The sequence below is a fragment of the Numida meleagris genome, chromosome 1 (genome assembly GCF_002078875.1).
Source record: "Numida meleagris isolate 19003 breed g44 Domestic line chromosome 1, NumMel1.0, whole genome shotgun sequence".
NCBI lineage: Eukaryota > Metazoa > Chordata > Aves > Galliformes > Numididae > Numida > Numida meleagris.
The window spans coordinates 119,971,570-119,987,317 of NC_034409.1; the positions used below are offsets into that span (position 1 = coordinate 119,971,570).

Consider the following 15,748-nt stretch of genomic DNA (forward strand, 5'->3'; position numbering starts at 1 on the left):
CTTCAGCAAGAATTTTTGGAGATGTAGGCAGAAAAAGGCAAAGCTTTTTCCTTGCCTCAGACTATGAGATGTACAAAGATATATATAGATTTATATATTTTCTTTTACAGTACAACTAAAGAGCCAGTGAGTATCTATATACGTTTTTTTTCACTCCTGTTTGTGGCAATTTTATAGAATCTTTGAATGGTTTGAGTTGGGAGGGACCTTTAAGAGCTATCTCGTCCAACTTCCCTGCAGTGAACAGGGACACCTACAGCTAGATCAGGTGCTCAGAGCCCTGTCCGACCTGACCTTGAGTGTCTCTAGGGATGGAGCTTCCACAACCTCTCTAGACAAGTTGTTCCAGCACGTCATCAACCTCACTGTAAAAAACTTCTTCCTTATGTCCAGCCTAAATTTTCCCTCTTTTAGTTTGAAAACATTTCCCCTTTTCCTATCACAGCAGACCCTGATAAAGAGCCTGTGCCCTTCCTTCTTACAGCCCCCCATTACTGAAAGGCCACTATCAGGTCTTCTGGGAGCCTTCTCTTCTCCAGGCTCAACAGCTGCAGCTCTCTCCACTTGTCCTTGTAGAGGAATTTTTCCTTAATGCAATCTGTGAAGAAGCATGAATTGTTTTAATTCTACTTCAAACACCAGCTCTAAGTCAAAAGTTTCCATATGAACTGAACCTTTCAGTGAGAAAGTGGAAGACAAAAGAAAGTAGGTGCAAGCACTAACAAATAAATCAATCCACCAAGATCAAGTACAACATAAGGGGAAACAGCAGCAGCTACTAATTAGAATGAGATGTGAACAACCGATAAGAGGATACTCTTTTGTCTCTTCCGTGTACTTTCTGTGAGGAATTTAATAAATTACATTATTAGCACAATACAGTGAACACTCCCAGTACTTCCCATGCTCAGGTCCTGCTGTGATTTTCTCCTTGTTCTGAAGCTTCAGGCTGCATGAGCTGCAAGAGGTTACTGCACCCCTGCACACAGACCTGCAGAGTCCTTTGCCTGAAGAGCTCAGTGTCTTCTTTTCTTACAACAAAGATCAAGGATAGGCATTTGAGGAAATGGTTTACAGTCTCAGCTTATGTGACTAGAAATCTGGAAAACATTTTATATTGCCTACTTGTTCAGTTTACCAAGCATGTATCCTGCTCTGGTTTATAAACAATGTAAAATCTAAGTGAGTGTAATAAAAGTGCATGAAATTTCTTGATAAACTGTGAAGAACAATTAGTTTGGTATTATTTAGATTTTTAAAATCCCTCCTATTTTCAATTCAGCACATAAATTGTGGTACAAGGAGTCTGATATCTTTATTTTTGCTCTGATTTTCCCTATTACCAATGTAAATGAGATAGGACTCTAGAAGAATTAGTAAAGATAGCAAGATGCAAAACTAAGAAACAGGCAAATACATTATTGATTTAACTGTGAATGGAAGAATCCTATAATCAGATTGCCATTCTCTTCACTGGAATGCAATCTGAACAGAGACTTTAAGATTTACTGTAAAAGGTCATCACCAAAAGATTCCTTTTCAGCACGAGAAAGCTGTTTCATATGACTATGATAGCTGCAGTGTAGTTTGTTAAATTTATTCAGTTCAGAAAAAAAAAATGGAATATTTTAGAAAACGCTGGAAAGCACAGGCCAGCCTTCTTGTTTCTCCTGCTCCCTCCTGCTCCTGCTCCTCCTTGTTACCCTTTTGAAAGTAGGAAGGGACTGGGACTGCTGCATCAGACAGGATGGTCTCTGAATCTCTGCAGACTGTGTGGATTAAGAATTTGGTGTTGTCTGGTTCCGAAGTGATGAAGCAATGTGTGGGGAAAAAGTCCTGAAAGGTCCCTGAGGTGATGGCGAACCTGCAAGCTAGGGAGATGGACCAGCACATCACATCAGTGGTATGGAGTGTGGCTAGCATGTTAGAAATGCCTTGGGAACACTGCAGTTATCTCCAAGATATAAACCAATACAATTTTCATTCTGATTTATGTACTTATTCTGAACCTTAACTACAAGAAGCGCGGCAATAAGTCACTTTGTTCTGACCAGGCCTTTCTCCTTAAGCACACCAAATCAGCATGCATTTCATGATCAATGAAAGTGTGTACTTACACCACACAATGGGAGGTGGTCTCCCTTTTCTGTGACAGAGCAAAGGCTGAAAAATTGTACTTTTCAGTCGATAGGTATCAACTTGTCTTTGTGTTCAGAAATCACAGGCTCAGCTGGGCTCTTCGGATGGTTTTGGGCCTTAGGGCTTCTCTTGGGCCATTTTTTGAAACTTTTATCCTCAGTCACAAGAAAGAAAAACCTTACTGTTCTCAAATAAAAACAGATCCTCCCCCAGTGTTAGTGTCTTACTTAGGAAGTGGACTTTATGAAACAAAACAGATGACAGAATATTGTGAGAGATGTGACATTAGAGATACAACACTACCCGTAGGAGAGAAGCTTGCAGGAGTGGGATAAGAACTGACTGACAGTGAAAACTGGAAACGGTGAGCACCTGCTGGTCTTAAACACCATGTTGACAGAGTACAGTCTTGAACCATACAGAGATGGCTGGCCCAGCTGTGAAGGAGCAGGACAGCAGATGTGTGGTCTGAAAACTAGCAAGTTAATCCAAGAAGGACATGCTATCACAAAGGCTTGATCCAGGCTCCAGGCTACCTCCAGTCTGGCTGGGTATCAGTATGCGGTACTGTACAGCCCAGCTTGTCCCTTTCTCTCAGAGACCAGAAAACACACATTTAATGAGAACAGCAAGCACTCACTCTCCAGGTGAGGATGGAGAAGGTCTGACAATGGGACACACTGACATGCTAAATCCTGATGCCCAGTTGGGTCTCCTTTCAGCTGTACTGCACCAGCAGTCCACAGTAGATAGGTACATCATATTCAAGGGCTGAGGTCCCTTCCCTCATGTTTCCCACCTCTAAGAGAGGAACAGGGGATCATTCCAGCTCCAGGACTGGTTTTAATAGCAACTTTAATTCCTATGATAAACACCTTGACAGATGACAAAATTGCACTGGTGCAATTCTTCATAGAACAGACCTGAATTGTAATACAGCCACATCTTGGAAACAGATACGTGTATCAAAAATTGCATGATTCCCTTAAGATCACTTTTGCAGAATCTGGAGAATGTATCAATTAAGCTTGAAGTTAAGGAAAAAAAAAGAGACATAGGAACGTTTTAGCCATTATCATCAGGTAATTACTGAAGGTTCATCACCTAGTGGAGCTGTGCTTCCTGTAATACAAAATTGAGCAAGCAGTGAACATTTTGAGATGGCTGTGGATGATCCTGCATTACCTGTGGCAGGGGAGAAAAGGGAGGGAGGACACAAGTCTGGCTCTTCTAGTCTGCTTACCCTGCTGATAGGCTTTTTGATGATGAAATCCCGTCAGCAAATCCTTCGAGGTCACTGTAAAATTAGGAACAACTATCAGGATAAATGTATTGTAAAGGTACTGTAATCATATTTGGAAAGCAAATGTGGTTATTAATCTGCATTTTTTATTCCTTCACAATCCTTCCAAAAATTATTTTCTTCAGGGAAATTCCCTTATGTGTATTATACAGAAGATATTAATATCTTTTAAAACTCTGGCATAGGATTGAAGTAGGAAAAAGTGAGGTGACTGCATGTTTGTATGTGCTTGATCTTATTGCTAATTAATGTTTGTATTTGTTTGACCTTAATTTCCTTGCTTATCTTGTCCACAGGTGGTGCCCCTTCCTGTTACGTATCTTATCCCTAACAATCTGGGCTACCTTCTCCAACCTCTCCAGTTCCTTCTCAGCAGTACAGAGGGACAGTAGAAATTAAACAAAACTTTTCTGACTTTTATGGAATTACACAGGCTGACATTCAACATATTTCGTTAAGTTGTTTCAATTAACTCAGCATTTCTCCCCTGCAAACAGAACCCCCTAATTAAGGATTTCAGATAAGAAACCACTCAATTTCAGCATTTTTAAAAATAAAAAAATTCATTTTACGGCCTAAAATGAGTTGGGGTTTTTTTGTTGTTTTTTTCTAGAAGGTTTTAGTTAAGAAAATTCCTGAAGTAAAATAGCTCAAAATAAATGAAATGATCTTAGGAATAAACATTGTTGAGAAACAAACACAAGGTCTTAAACTCTTCTTTCAATTAGGATTATTGAAATAATTTGCTGATCAAAAGGTTTATTTTACCACTGAGTCTTAGCAGGCAGGAAATGAAAAGAAAAATACTTGTTTGTATAGTTTAGTTGAAACGCATGACAATCCAATAGGCAGATTGCATATGCCTATGGCAAGAGCTGAAGCTGCGTGCTGATCCCTTAGAAACTCAACACATCAGAGAAATAGAGCCTTTTTCATGCAGAAAAAATATTTATGTATACACTGGAGACCACTATCGTATGTTTCATTGGTTTGGGTGATATTTTTTTCTATGTAATCTAGAGTTTAAAATCAAAACATTTACCTTAGAGAAATTAATATTGTTGGTCCAACAAATGGCTTGCTTTTGCACTGGATAATGTGACTGTTAGCACCCTCCATGATCTCTAAATCCTTCATATTCACCAGGTTTGCAGTGCCTTCTCCTTGCCAAGCTGGGTGTTTGTACGAGGGATTCAGAGCTGGACAATATACCTGCCAGCAGCTGGGTTCTGGCCACAGCAACTTCTTTAGCTGTGGCAGGGGTGCCAGGGCAGACTATGAGTGCTTCCACCTACATAAAGGAAATGTCATCATGTAAAAATAGGAAAAGTTTGAAAACTGATGGAGATTTCAGTCGTTTGATGGCATATATGACAGCCCTGCCACAGCTATGGAAGAGATCACATGTAGTGTCCCTGCTTAAATGCCAATGAAGAGAAAATCCGTTCTGTTTTACAAGGTTAAGTGGAAATGTCAGTCTGATTGACTGATGCATTTCAAAGTCAGACTCAGTATCTGGTAGAAATTGGCTTTTACACTTGTTTGTTTCCACCCTTTGGACAGCAGCACGTCTGTGAGGGCAAAGAGCTTTTCTCCCCACCCCTCCTAAGTGCAGTGGTGACAGCTGTCTCTGAAGGACCGTCACCTTGCCTTTAGTGCTCTGGGGGGATATTATCCACAGCATTAAGCTCACTGGCTTCATGAAATTACACACAGCATGAATTTGACTAATGGTTTCCATGTGAAGAATTATCAGAAGGCCTGCTGGCCCCATGTGCCTTACAGTCACATATTTTAGTAAGGCCTTTGATACTATCTCTCATAGCATCCTTCTGGATAAATTCTCCAACTGTGTGTTGAACGGGTTCATGCAATGCCTACACTGGGTGAAGAACTTGATTGATGGAAGAGTTCAAATTGTTGTTGAGAATGGGGCTACATCTGGCTGATGTCACAAGAGGTGTTCTTCAGGGCTCAATTCTAGGGCCAGTCCTGTTCAACAGGTCAAACTTCTTTAGTGTGGTCAAACACTGAAACAGGTTTCCTAATGAGGTGGTTGATGCCCCATGCTTGTCAGTGTTCTAGAGCCATTTGGACAATGCCTTCAATCATACACTTTAAATTTTGCATAGCCTTGACATGATTAGACAGTTGGACTTATGATCCTTGTAGGTCCCTTCCAAATGAATAGTTTTAGTAATTCTAATTCTAGTTTGATTCAGCCAATGAACTGTACTTGGGTCACAGTAAATTGTGACCAAGAGACCAACAGGTTGCCGTTGACTAAATACTGCAAAAGATCTCCCTATGGAACAGTCTCACCTTCTTCCTGTTCTATACAAAACTGGTGAGCAGAACAGAAATCTATTTGAAAAATGGTTGATTTACTTTTTAATTTATTACCTCACTATCGTTGAAAATCTATTCAATAATCCATTACAGAACAAAAGCTCTTATTTTTCTACAGAGGGTATATAATGCACATCTGTTATCAAATGAAATATAGGAATCAGGAGTAATTCTTGCTGAATTTATTACATGTCTTTGGCAGCTCTTTTTCACACTCTAGTCAACTCTCAAACTGTTAAGGCAAATGAATCTATGCACAACTATGGTACACACCCCAAGCAATAAATTTCAGTAGCAAGTATGCATACCAGTCTTGTGCGAGAGAACTTGAGTGGAAGCAAAAACAGAAGATGAGATTTTTCTGGTAAAGAACATATCTCATGATTTTGTCAAATATTAATCTTTCTTGCGGATGTAAAATTTCCATCTTTCAATTTTTTTTTTTTTTAATTTCAATTAATACTGTTGATTTAAGATTTACAAATAGACAAAGTATAATGCTATTAGGCAAGATGTTTATACACTAAAGATATTTATATATCAAAAAAATCTGCATGTTTGATTATTTGGTTTCTAAGGTCATTTTCTTGGTTCATGCCAAGCTTTCATATTTTTACCTAGCTGCTTAGTTTAGCAGAAAACATCACTGATCACAAGGCCAAAGTAAAGCTAGTGTGTTCAGTCTAGTTGAACGTATCGATATTTCCCTTGCACAAAAATATATTTTATGTTGTGTCCTCCTAATCTTTACTGTCACTGAAAGTACACATACACATTTTTCCTTTACCACGGAAGCATACTGTAAATAAACACATTCTTGTATGGTTGGCTGTATGAGTTGCACTTATTTGTTATTTCACATACTGCACACTTGCATTCAGATATTTACTGGTTGGAGCTAGCTGTGGTTGTTGAATTTTTTAAATTTAATAGAAGTGGCTGAATACAACAAAGCTTCTCTCTGGAAGTGATACCTTTACATGTTTTGCCACAGAGCAGCCGTCACATAGCAACACCATCATTACTGTCCCATCACAAATGCTTCCCACGTCTCATGATGCTTCTGATGAGACCATTTCTGAAGAAGGAAATGCCTATTATCTGGCACTCAGAATTAATGCTCTCCACTTAAAGGCTGACCCCATATGTTGAGGAGCATTGTATAATGCATGATACTGCATAATTGAAGCAGTAACACTGGAGTAGAAAGTGTGGACAAAAATAAGCCACTGGTAAAGGGAAAAAGCTCTTCCAGTTTTGTTTCTGTCTCTTCTCTTACAAATATGAACTAAATTTCAAAAGCCTTCCAAAATAGCTCAGTTTATTATACCAGTTAGGGATGACTACATCTAGCTATGTACTAAGTTATGGCCTTGCCAGAAAACTGTATGGACCTGTTAGGATATGGATGTCCAGCCTCTTGGTTTGCTTGGGTTGCACTGAGTGAAGAGGAATTGTCTTGGGCCACATATACATAGGTCACTTGGAAAGTAATGCCTTGTCATGATTTTGTGATTTTCGGTTATTTGTATTCCACATCATAACATCATGTAGTGGATATACTTGGTTCTCAGAAGAGAAGGACTACTACAGTCCCCACGGTACTTTGCTCCTCTGTTACCATTTTCCAGCCGGAGGGAAAAGATAAAAGCTCACAGTATAAAAACTTGCAGATCACGAGACCTTGTCCCTTTTTTCCGCCCGTCTCTCGTCTTGGCAGCACCTCTCTCTCCAGCCGTCTTATCGTCGGTAGTAGAGTAAGGCCTACCTTGATTTTGGGACATTCTCTCTCTGTATTGGATTTATCAGCTTAAATTGTAATTATATTGTATTATAGTGTGTTGTTTTGCATTCCGATATCTTATTTAGTAAATTAGTTTGTTTCTCCTCAGATTGTTGCTGCTGTTCTTTGCTCTCAGGGCCATCTCCTTACCCTTTTCCCTCTTTCCCTTTTCCCAGGGCGTGGGCCCGTGGACCCCCATCCCCTTCGTCATGGAACCAGGCCAAACGCCTGTAAACCGTTGACATGCCTCTTAATTATTTCCATGGAAACTACAACAGATACAAACAGCCCAGTAACACTATTTCGTAGAGCAAATTCTCAGCTACAAAACACTACTTTTCAACACAGTCATCACCATGAGCTATTCATTTTCATCAGCCATGAAAAAGAGCCTGCGTGCCATGCTCATAAAGATGTGCACCAGTGGAGGTGAGCCACTGTCACTGTTGCCACTACTGAAACACACCACCCACCCCTCACTGTGCTCACATCCACTCTTTGGTCTCCATAAATGTTCAGCAAGCATCAACCAATGTCAGTAGATGCCATTTTTTCCACATGGAGGAATTCAGTGACACCCCTTTGCTTCATCCACACTTCCATGTCAGGTGCTACTTTGTCAGACTGCCCCTCTGCTGACATTTGTCACGCAGCAACAACGTGTAACAGAACATTAGTGGAAAGGCTCAACCTTTACTGCTATACCACCAACATCTGACATCACAGGCCTACACGATAAAACAGGAGGAATTACTTTCAGAGCAGCACTGGCAGTTCTTACAAGGAAACCCATAACCATAATTCAATCTATATTATTGAAAAATAAACTAACTAACACTCCAAAGGGACTACTTTTTAACTCCTTCAACTACAACTAACCTCCTGAATACTCTCCATTTTTCATAGACCACATTACAAGACATGAACCAAAACTTGGAGAGAAATCCTAAAACTGCATTGCTGCATGTTTAAGAGGTGAAAGAATTGCAAGGAAGACAATAAGAATCAGAAAGTGTGTGGCATAAAGGAATATGAGTGAAGAAAATACTATTAACTACCTTTATGCAAAAAATAAATTTTAAATATCAGAATCATTCTTAATTTTAAATTAATTCTTGATTATCTCCGTATCTGGTAAGATATTTTCCAGGTTACCTTTTCAGTTATGTTAAAGTCGTCATCCAGCAAAGCATTCAGGCCTTGGCAAATGGAGGCAGTCAGCACTCTGTCATAATAGTTGCATACCCAGTCCCGGAAGCTTTTTCAATTCTTAATGGTCATTGACTTCAGTGAAGGTCACTCTGTTACCACAGCATGCTTTCGTTCTTCTCACACAAAGCCATGTTGTTAGGGTTAAATCACACTTCTCTACCAAGACGAGAGAAGTGTATATGAAACTTCATGTCCAGTACAGAGATGTTTGTTTAACACACAGTTGCAGTCAAACTGCATAATTTATAAATGTATGTTGGGGCAAAGCTAAAATAAGCACAGGTGTACGGCTATGGGTATATTTTGTATTATGGCTCCTCATTCTGTGTAAATATGTATCTTCCTGTAGGCAACAGCGTTTTATGCATCCAAGGAATCTGCCTATAGCACATAAAAACATCACATGCTACATAATTTTAACATTGAAAAAACTGAATGAATATACTAGTGGACATTTTATGAATTGCATTGTGATTTTCAAATCTTTATTTAAATGTAGGCCATAGAATCTTCATTTTATTGAAGCAGAGTATACGATGTAAGAAAAAACAATCCCTTTCATTCTTTAACATGCACAACGTTGTTCTGTTCTTTTCACAGCTGTTTAAGTTCTATGATTTACCACAGTGGTTTCCTTTAGTCAAATGAAGTCAAACAAAGCTAGTTTTTTATCTGTTATAAAATGAACAGTTAATTTTCTAACATAAGCATTGGAAGTTTTTTCATTCTAACCATATGGAAATTTCTTACTGCTTACATTGATATAGCAGATGTTTTGATTTTTTTTATGTTTAAGAATTAAAATATTTTATATCTTAATTTTTAATTCTTAAAGAATAAGGTTAAACATTTGTAGATTTCAGAACTACATACATAAATTTTGAAAATGTAAATATATTTATTTTTCTCTAAAGCTATTGATGATTGTAGCATCAGGGTAATCTAAACATTGTCTAGCATTATCACTATAGCCTCCAGAATTGTTTGAAAATATGCAGGGAATTGAAGTATTTACCATGGGCATCTACACAACTTGTAAAGTAAATATTTGTACTTAGTTCTGTGTTTCTATATACACAAATTCTGTTTATTCTGCTTATAAAAATTGTTGAGTTTTTTTGCTTTGTGTCGTGGCCATATACCTGTATAGTACTTTGAGTATATGGAGGAAAATCAGAAAGATCTTATTTACAGGCTTATATTATTCTATTAAGCAGAAAAGTTTCGCAAGTAAAAGAACCCAATAAAGGTTTACGATAGAATTTTAGAATACAGGATTTGAGAAACATGGTAACAACCCACTGTTCATTCAAAAATGGCACAGTTGTCAGGACTTCTTTAGACTTTTCAGAGGAGGCTAACTCAGATCTAGTACAGAAATAAAGATTTTATTTTCTAGGGTAGGTCTTATGTGTTGGCTGGAGGATGACTCACTTGATTGCTGGGATGATTAAGGTCATTTATAAACATCTCACAGACATTTTTACAGCTGCAATAAGCTAAAACAACTTATATTTTGAAGTACGAGAAATAACATCAAGATAATTGGAATAAACCAGCACTGATGCACCTGTGCATAGGAAGTGATCTACCTATATGAAGTGATCAAAGAGAAGATCACTGTGCAGTGTTTAGGTAGTGAAAAAGAGAAAAGAGGAGGAAAGTAAAAAAAGCCATTATTTAAAGAATAGTATTATATCATGTAATAGGAAAGTTATTCAGCTATAACAAGAACAGATAATATTTAGAGGGATAGGATAGAAAGTACAATTGAGGAACAGGTAAAAATCTTTTATTACAATGTAAATACCAAGGAAAGCATGCTACAGGACACAGCCCTACATAGCATGGCTTTCACAGCCCTTACTAGTGTATGACCAGGAGAAGTGCAGTTTTGCAGGAGCAAGCAGAGATAATGCATCAGTTCTTACTGCATTTATGAAGTTCCTAATGTAACTCATAATAGCTTGCTTTAGTAAGATATTAGCTTCATCATTTCTTCTTTTGGACATCACTACAACACTGTTTCTCAACAATTATTGCATCAGCAAACATTTTTATTCTAGTTTGGAATGAGAAAAAAATGAAGAAATTCTAGTATTTGCCTACAAAACAAAAGCGGAGGCAGCAAAAAGATTTAAGAAGAATGGTCTGAAGCACAGAGAGTTTATCAAAAAGCAGTCAAAGAGGAAAATGCATTCAGTTACTGAATCGCATCTTCACAGAATGCACACATCTTTCACTTTCTATTGACTTAAAAATGACCTACACAGTCTTCATGTAGCCAGGAACAGCTTATGAACATTTGTATACTACCTCAGTTCACAAAAGAAAAATATCATTACAATATGAGTTGTGTAGGAAAAATACCAAGGTTTTTTGCTTACATTTTTGCATCAACCATCAGCTGAGAATATGTTCTAGTGAGAACAGCTACAGGAAAACACCAATAGCCACAACAAATGACAGCACTTCTCAGTGCTTCCTCTTCTATTGCCCATTTGGTGTACATTCTGAAAGCCTACTCTCCTTCTCTTTTATGGAAATCATCATAAAGAGACAGGTGGCCTATAGCAAATCAGTTCCACACTCTAACTTAACTCCTCTTACTAAACCTTACAACCTTACTCACAACACCTTTGTTTAAAAACAAACAAACAAAAAACAACCAATGAGATTTATAAAAGAGCCTCTAATTAAGACTAATTATCAATCACAGAATTGGCTCAGACAGTATGCTGAAAGAACTGATTGAAGATACCTGGTTCAACAGCTGAGGCTAAGATTCATATTGCATCTTCCAAAATAGCTGTGGCTCCTGACAACTTTAGTCTTGAGTAGCATTGCCATTGTTTAGGTAAGTGGTGCAGCAGTGTCACTGGTATAGTGCCCATCCCTGGTCCCACTTCAGTCACTAAAGAGAAATAGAGAGTCCAAAAATGGACTGATTCAAAGTGTAAGGATTTGCCATGTCTAACAGTGTGGCTGGCACCTGCTTTCTCAAAGATTGCATTCAGATCTTGCTACTAGCTAGTTTTGAGGTGAAAACACATATCTTTGTGTTACTAAGATTTTTAAGCCCTTGTCCTCCTGCTTTGCGAGTTCTAATAACCTCTTTAATGAGCATCCTCCTTGGGTATATGCTTTCCTTTCAAGTTAAGTCTTTCTTATTCTACAAGGTCATGACCACTAATAGCAAATGCATTTGGTAAATCTAATAAGTAAATTTAAAAAATAAAGAACAACTACCAGCAGCAGAACCCAAAGAACTTACTTATTTATAAACAAAGTAGCTTTAATAGTGTAAATAGCTGTTGGGTGATTATGTCAGAAATTATTTCTAGCTGTTTTTTAAGGACTAACTGAAAATGGGTTTGATTAATTGGATTTGATCATCTAACTAAAAATAACTGTGTATAAAATGACTTCTTTTCCCTGTATTTTTCTTCACTGACATCAAAGAAGTACTTGATGGTGACGGAAGTCTTTGCTCCATCTGACTATACGCAAATATCAGCTCAGATAAAGAAAATGCTAGAAAATACGAGTAGTGACTGTCTGTGCCCAACCAGAGAAGAGCTATCAATCTACCGGATCCACATAAAACTCAATGAGCACATAACAAAATTAAAAAGTAATTATCAAAATATCAATAAAGGTGTTAATATAGAGTGTGAAATTATAATATTAATTTAGGGTCCAGAAGAAAGAGAGAACCTTCACATGATTGCCTCACCTGTTTGTCTTCTTAACCTATTCTATTTCATGAATTCTCATTAAATATATCAATTTCTGCTTCTATTATGCCTGTCCAAAATGATATTCAAGTAATAAATTAATTTTTCAGTTGTTATCACATCTTAACACTCTGGGCAGCAGGTGGAGGCGAAGTGTGAGCCCCAGTGAAAGGGGGGTGAGCACTGAAACCCTTAGCACAAGTTCTGGCCATTGCCACGTGTGGTTTTTTTTTCCTCCACAGTGCTTTAGTATCACAAGATGTTAGAAGAACTGGTCTGAAAGTAAATGTCTCAGATACTTTGAATGAAGAAAACCCCACACCTTTCCAGAAGACATATTCCAGGCCTTCTTTGAGTCTCCTTTCTTTAACTTAGGGAAAATTTCTCATCCTGTAATTTAAGCTTATGTCTTCTCGTTCTAACAATGTACATGGGATACGGAATTCATTGCATTCTTCTTTGCAGCAGCACTTTTCTTTTTCATAAAGAAAAGCTTGCTTGGCATCTCTCTCCAGTCTACTTTCCACTTACATCTTCAATTTCTTCTGTCTGTCCTCACATGTCCTAAGTTGTAGACCTGAGCTAAGGTTTTTTGCTTTTCTCTGGATAGTCTCTCTGCTGAAGACTGAGCACCCAGCATGTTTTGGCTGATGCATAACAAGTGCTAAGCAGAGTTGCAGGATTATTTTTATGTATCCTGCACAAAGTACATTCATAGAGATGCTCTGTGAGAAAGCTTGTCTTTCTAGAATGTACATAGCATGGTCAGCTCATGTAAAAATCTTCCAATTTACTAGGAAATGTGGCTCTCTTTCTGCAGGATGCTTTTATCCTAGCCCTGGCTTGCAGAGATCATTATTCTGGCCTAAGCCAGAATTGGATTTCTCACAGTATTTTGGGGCCATAATTCCAACTAATCAGTATTATTTAAAACTTGAATCTTTTCCTTCAAAATAAGGCTAGTATATCCTCTTAAAGCTAAACCAAAATGTTTTCTATTTTGCCCTCAGTGTTTTCTTTCCATCTGTATTATTAATGAAACACTGAATATTTCAGAAGAAACTTATAGAACCCTGCCCAATACACTATTTGTTGTCATGGTGACCTGTCTACATTTATTCCCTAGGTGTGTTCAAGCAAAGAGTTGTGAGTCCTCTTAGGTTCATCTAGACCAGGTTTCTTGATTAGTTTACAAGAAAGTCAGGCAAAACTAAACTGTTCATAGTAATGGAGTCTAGTTCTGCTATGTCACTGGTTTTTCCCTTTTTCTTAGACTTATTACATTCTTAAGGAAATAAATTAATAGTTTCATGGAATCTGTTGTTTAGAAATTCATCTTGGCTCTTTCTTGAACTCTTGCTATTTTCCTAGCATTTGCAGTTGCTTGTTGAGTAATTTATTCCAAAAGTTTTCCTGGCTGTGAAGTTGAAGAGGTTATCTTCTAGCTCCTCAGCAATTCCTGTGTCTTATGTTTTTAGTGCCATAATTGTTCCTCTTCAGTCTTCTGAAATGTCACCTGTCCTCAGCAGATGTTCTCAAAGACAACCTCTTTGAAATTATTTTAGCCCATTCTTTAAATATTCTACAATAATTTTCATCAGATATATCTGGGCTGAAAAAAATGCTGTTTTACGAAGTCTTTCCTAAGCTTTTTTATTTGCCTCTGTGTCCCTTTTCTTTTGGTATTGGTGTTGTATGCAGTTAGTAATCTAGTTACAGTCATATTTTCTGGTAAGGAGTGGAGGAAAAAAGACACTAAAACATTTCTGCCCTTTTCCTGCAATCCATTAGTGGCTTTTGGTTGCTGCTGAGAGCCATTCCTCTGCAAGGAAGCTGAAGAGAAAAGGACAAGGATCTGTTCTGGATATTTGCCGAAGTCTTTCTACTCACTCTAACAGACTGGTTCAAAATATGGTACTATTCATCCATACATAAGTGGGACAGAGACCTTAACGGGCATAAAAGAAAATGACAGGGACTCTGTAGGAATTTTATTCTTATGTCTAAATTGTATCTAACTATAGATATCTTTACGCTTCCCTTTTCTATTTCACTTTCAAAACTGGATTTAAAAAAGGAATCTTTTGTTGTTTTTTTCCCCAGATTTTTCATGACTTTATACTTCCTATGTCAAAAACAGTGGGAAGAGAGAAGATGATCATTGTCTTCCAGTGGTATCAAATCATATAACTTCAGTTTAAAAGAGAAAGGAGCTAAGTTTGAATTAGCACATAAAAATTTTAGTCCCTTACCCATGGCAGTGAGAAGGAAGCTAGAAAATTAGGTGATGCTAGTGAGAATGTTTCCCGAAACAGAGCAATGAAAATCTGTAACCGGAATGTCATTCTTGTTCAAACAGGTTGCTTATTCATCTTTTCAACAGAGTAGTAATATAACTGTGTCATATAATAACAGAATAGGCTTTATTGGCAACATACCATAATTCATTTTTCATATCTATTTATATTATATGAAGTGGTGAAAATACATCTTAATATATTTTGGGCTGACTGAGAAAGCGGTAACAAGCATCTGATTAACAAGAGAATTACAGAAAAAGAGAAGCATAATTATTCCTTGGCCCTTAAATGTTAATAATAGAAGGCTACGGATCCTCAGGAGTCAGTAATGCTGCTAAAATGTATGCTGGGAAAAGTTAGGGTGAAAATATTTGCCTAGTATCAGCCAAAGAATTATGAGCATGAAATGTATACAATAACAAGCTGTTTACTCAGAAGCAGATATAAATAGGTTATCCATTAGAAAAGTAAAGGTGAAATAATTTATTAAATTAAAACTCCTCTTTTCTCCTTAGTAATAAAGAGCATGATTAGGTTGTAATAACAACACAAACATGATGATAAAACACTTAGAGTAGATATAGATTTGATATAGATGTAAATGAATAATGTGAACAGATAGTAAACAAACAGCCTGATGAATTTGATAAATGCAAGTTGGAAAATACTTGGAAGATGAGTAAAATGCATAAAATATGAGGTGAAAGCATGCTTAAGGAGTTGTGAAGATGCTTACAAAGAACTGTTTATAGGGTGTTAATAGTTATGACTTGCCTTTATCTTGAAAACTTTGCCTGAGTAGGGAGCCTTCCCTTATAACTCAATTTCTGCTGAGTTGAACCTATGGGCTCCAGTCCTAATGGTGGACATACCTACAGCAAGTACCTAATTATTCCTCCTTAATCTGAGGCATGGAGGTCTAAGA

The 15,748-nt window shown here is 37.5% G+C and overlaps 1 long non-coding RNA gene across 2 annotated transcripts; it reads right to left on the minus strand.

Moving 5' to 3' along the window:
* LOC110392742 lies at window positions 1,601-5,388 on the minus strand. 2 transcript variants are annotated; one of them, XR_002434597.1, is made up of 4 exons: window positions 5,324-5,388; window positions 4,485-4,733; window positions 3,383-3,436; window positions 1,601-1,871 (listed from the first exon to the last, which is right to left on the minus strand). It is a non-coding gene; the product is annotated as an uncharacterized LOC110392742 (long non-coding RNA). The 2 variants fall into 2 exon arrangements; XR_002434596.1 differs by lacking the exon at window positions 1,601-1,871 and adding an exon at window positions 2,994-3,261.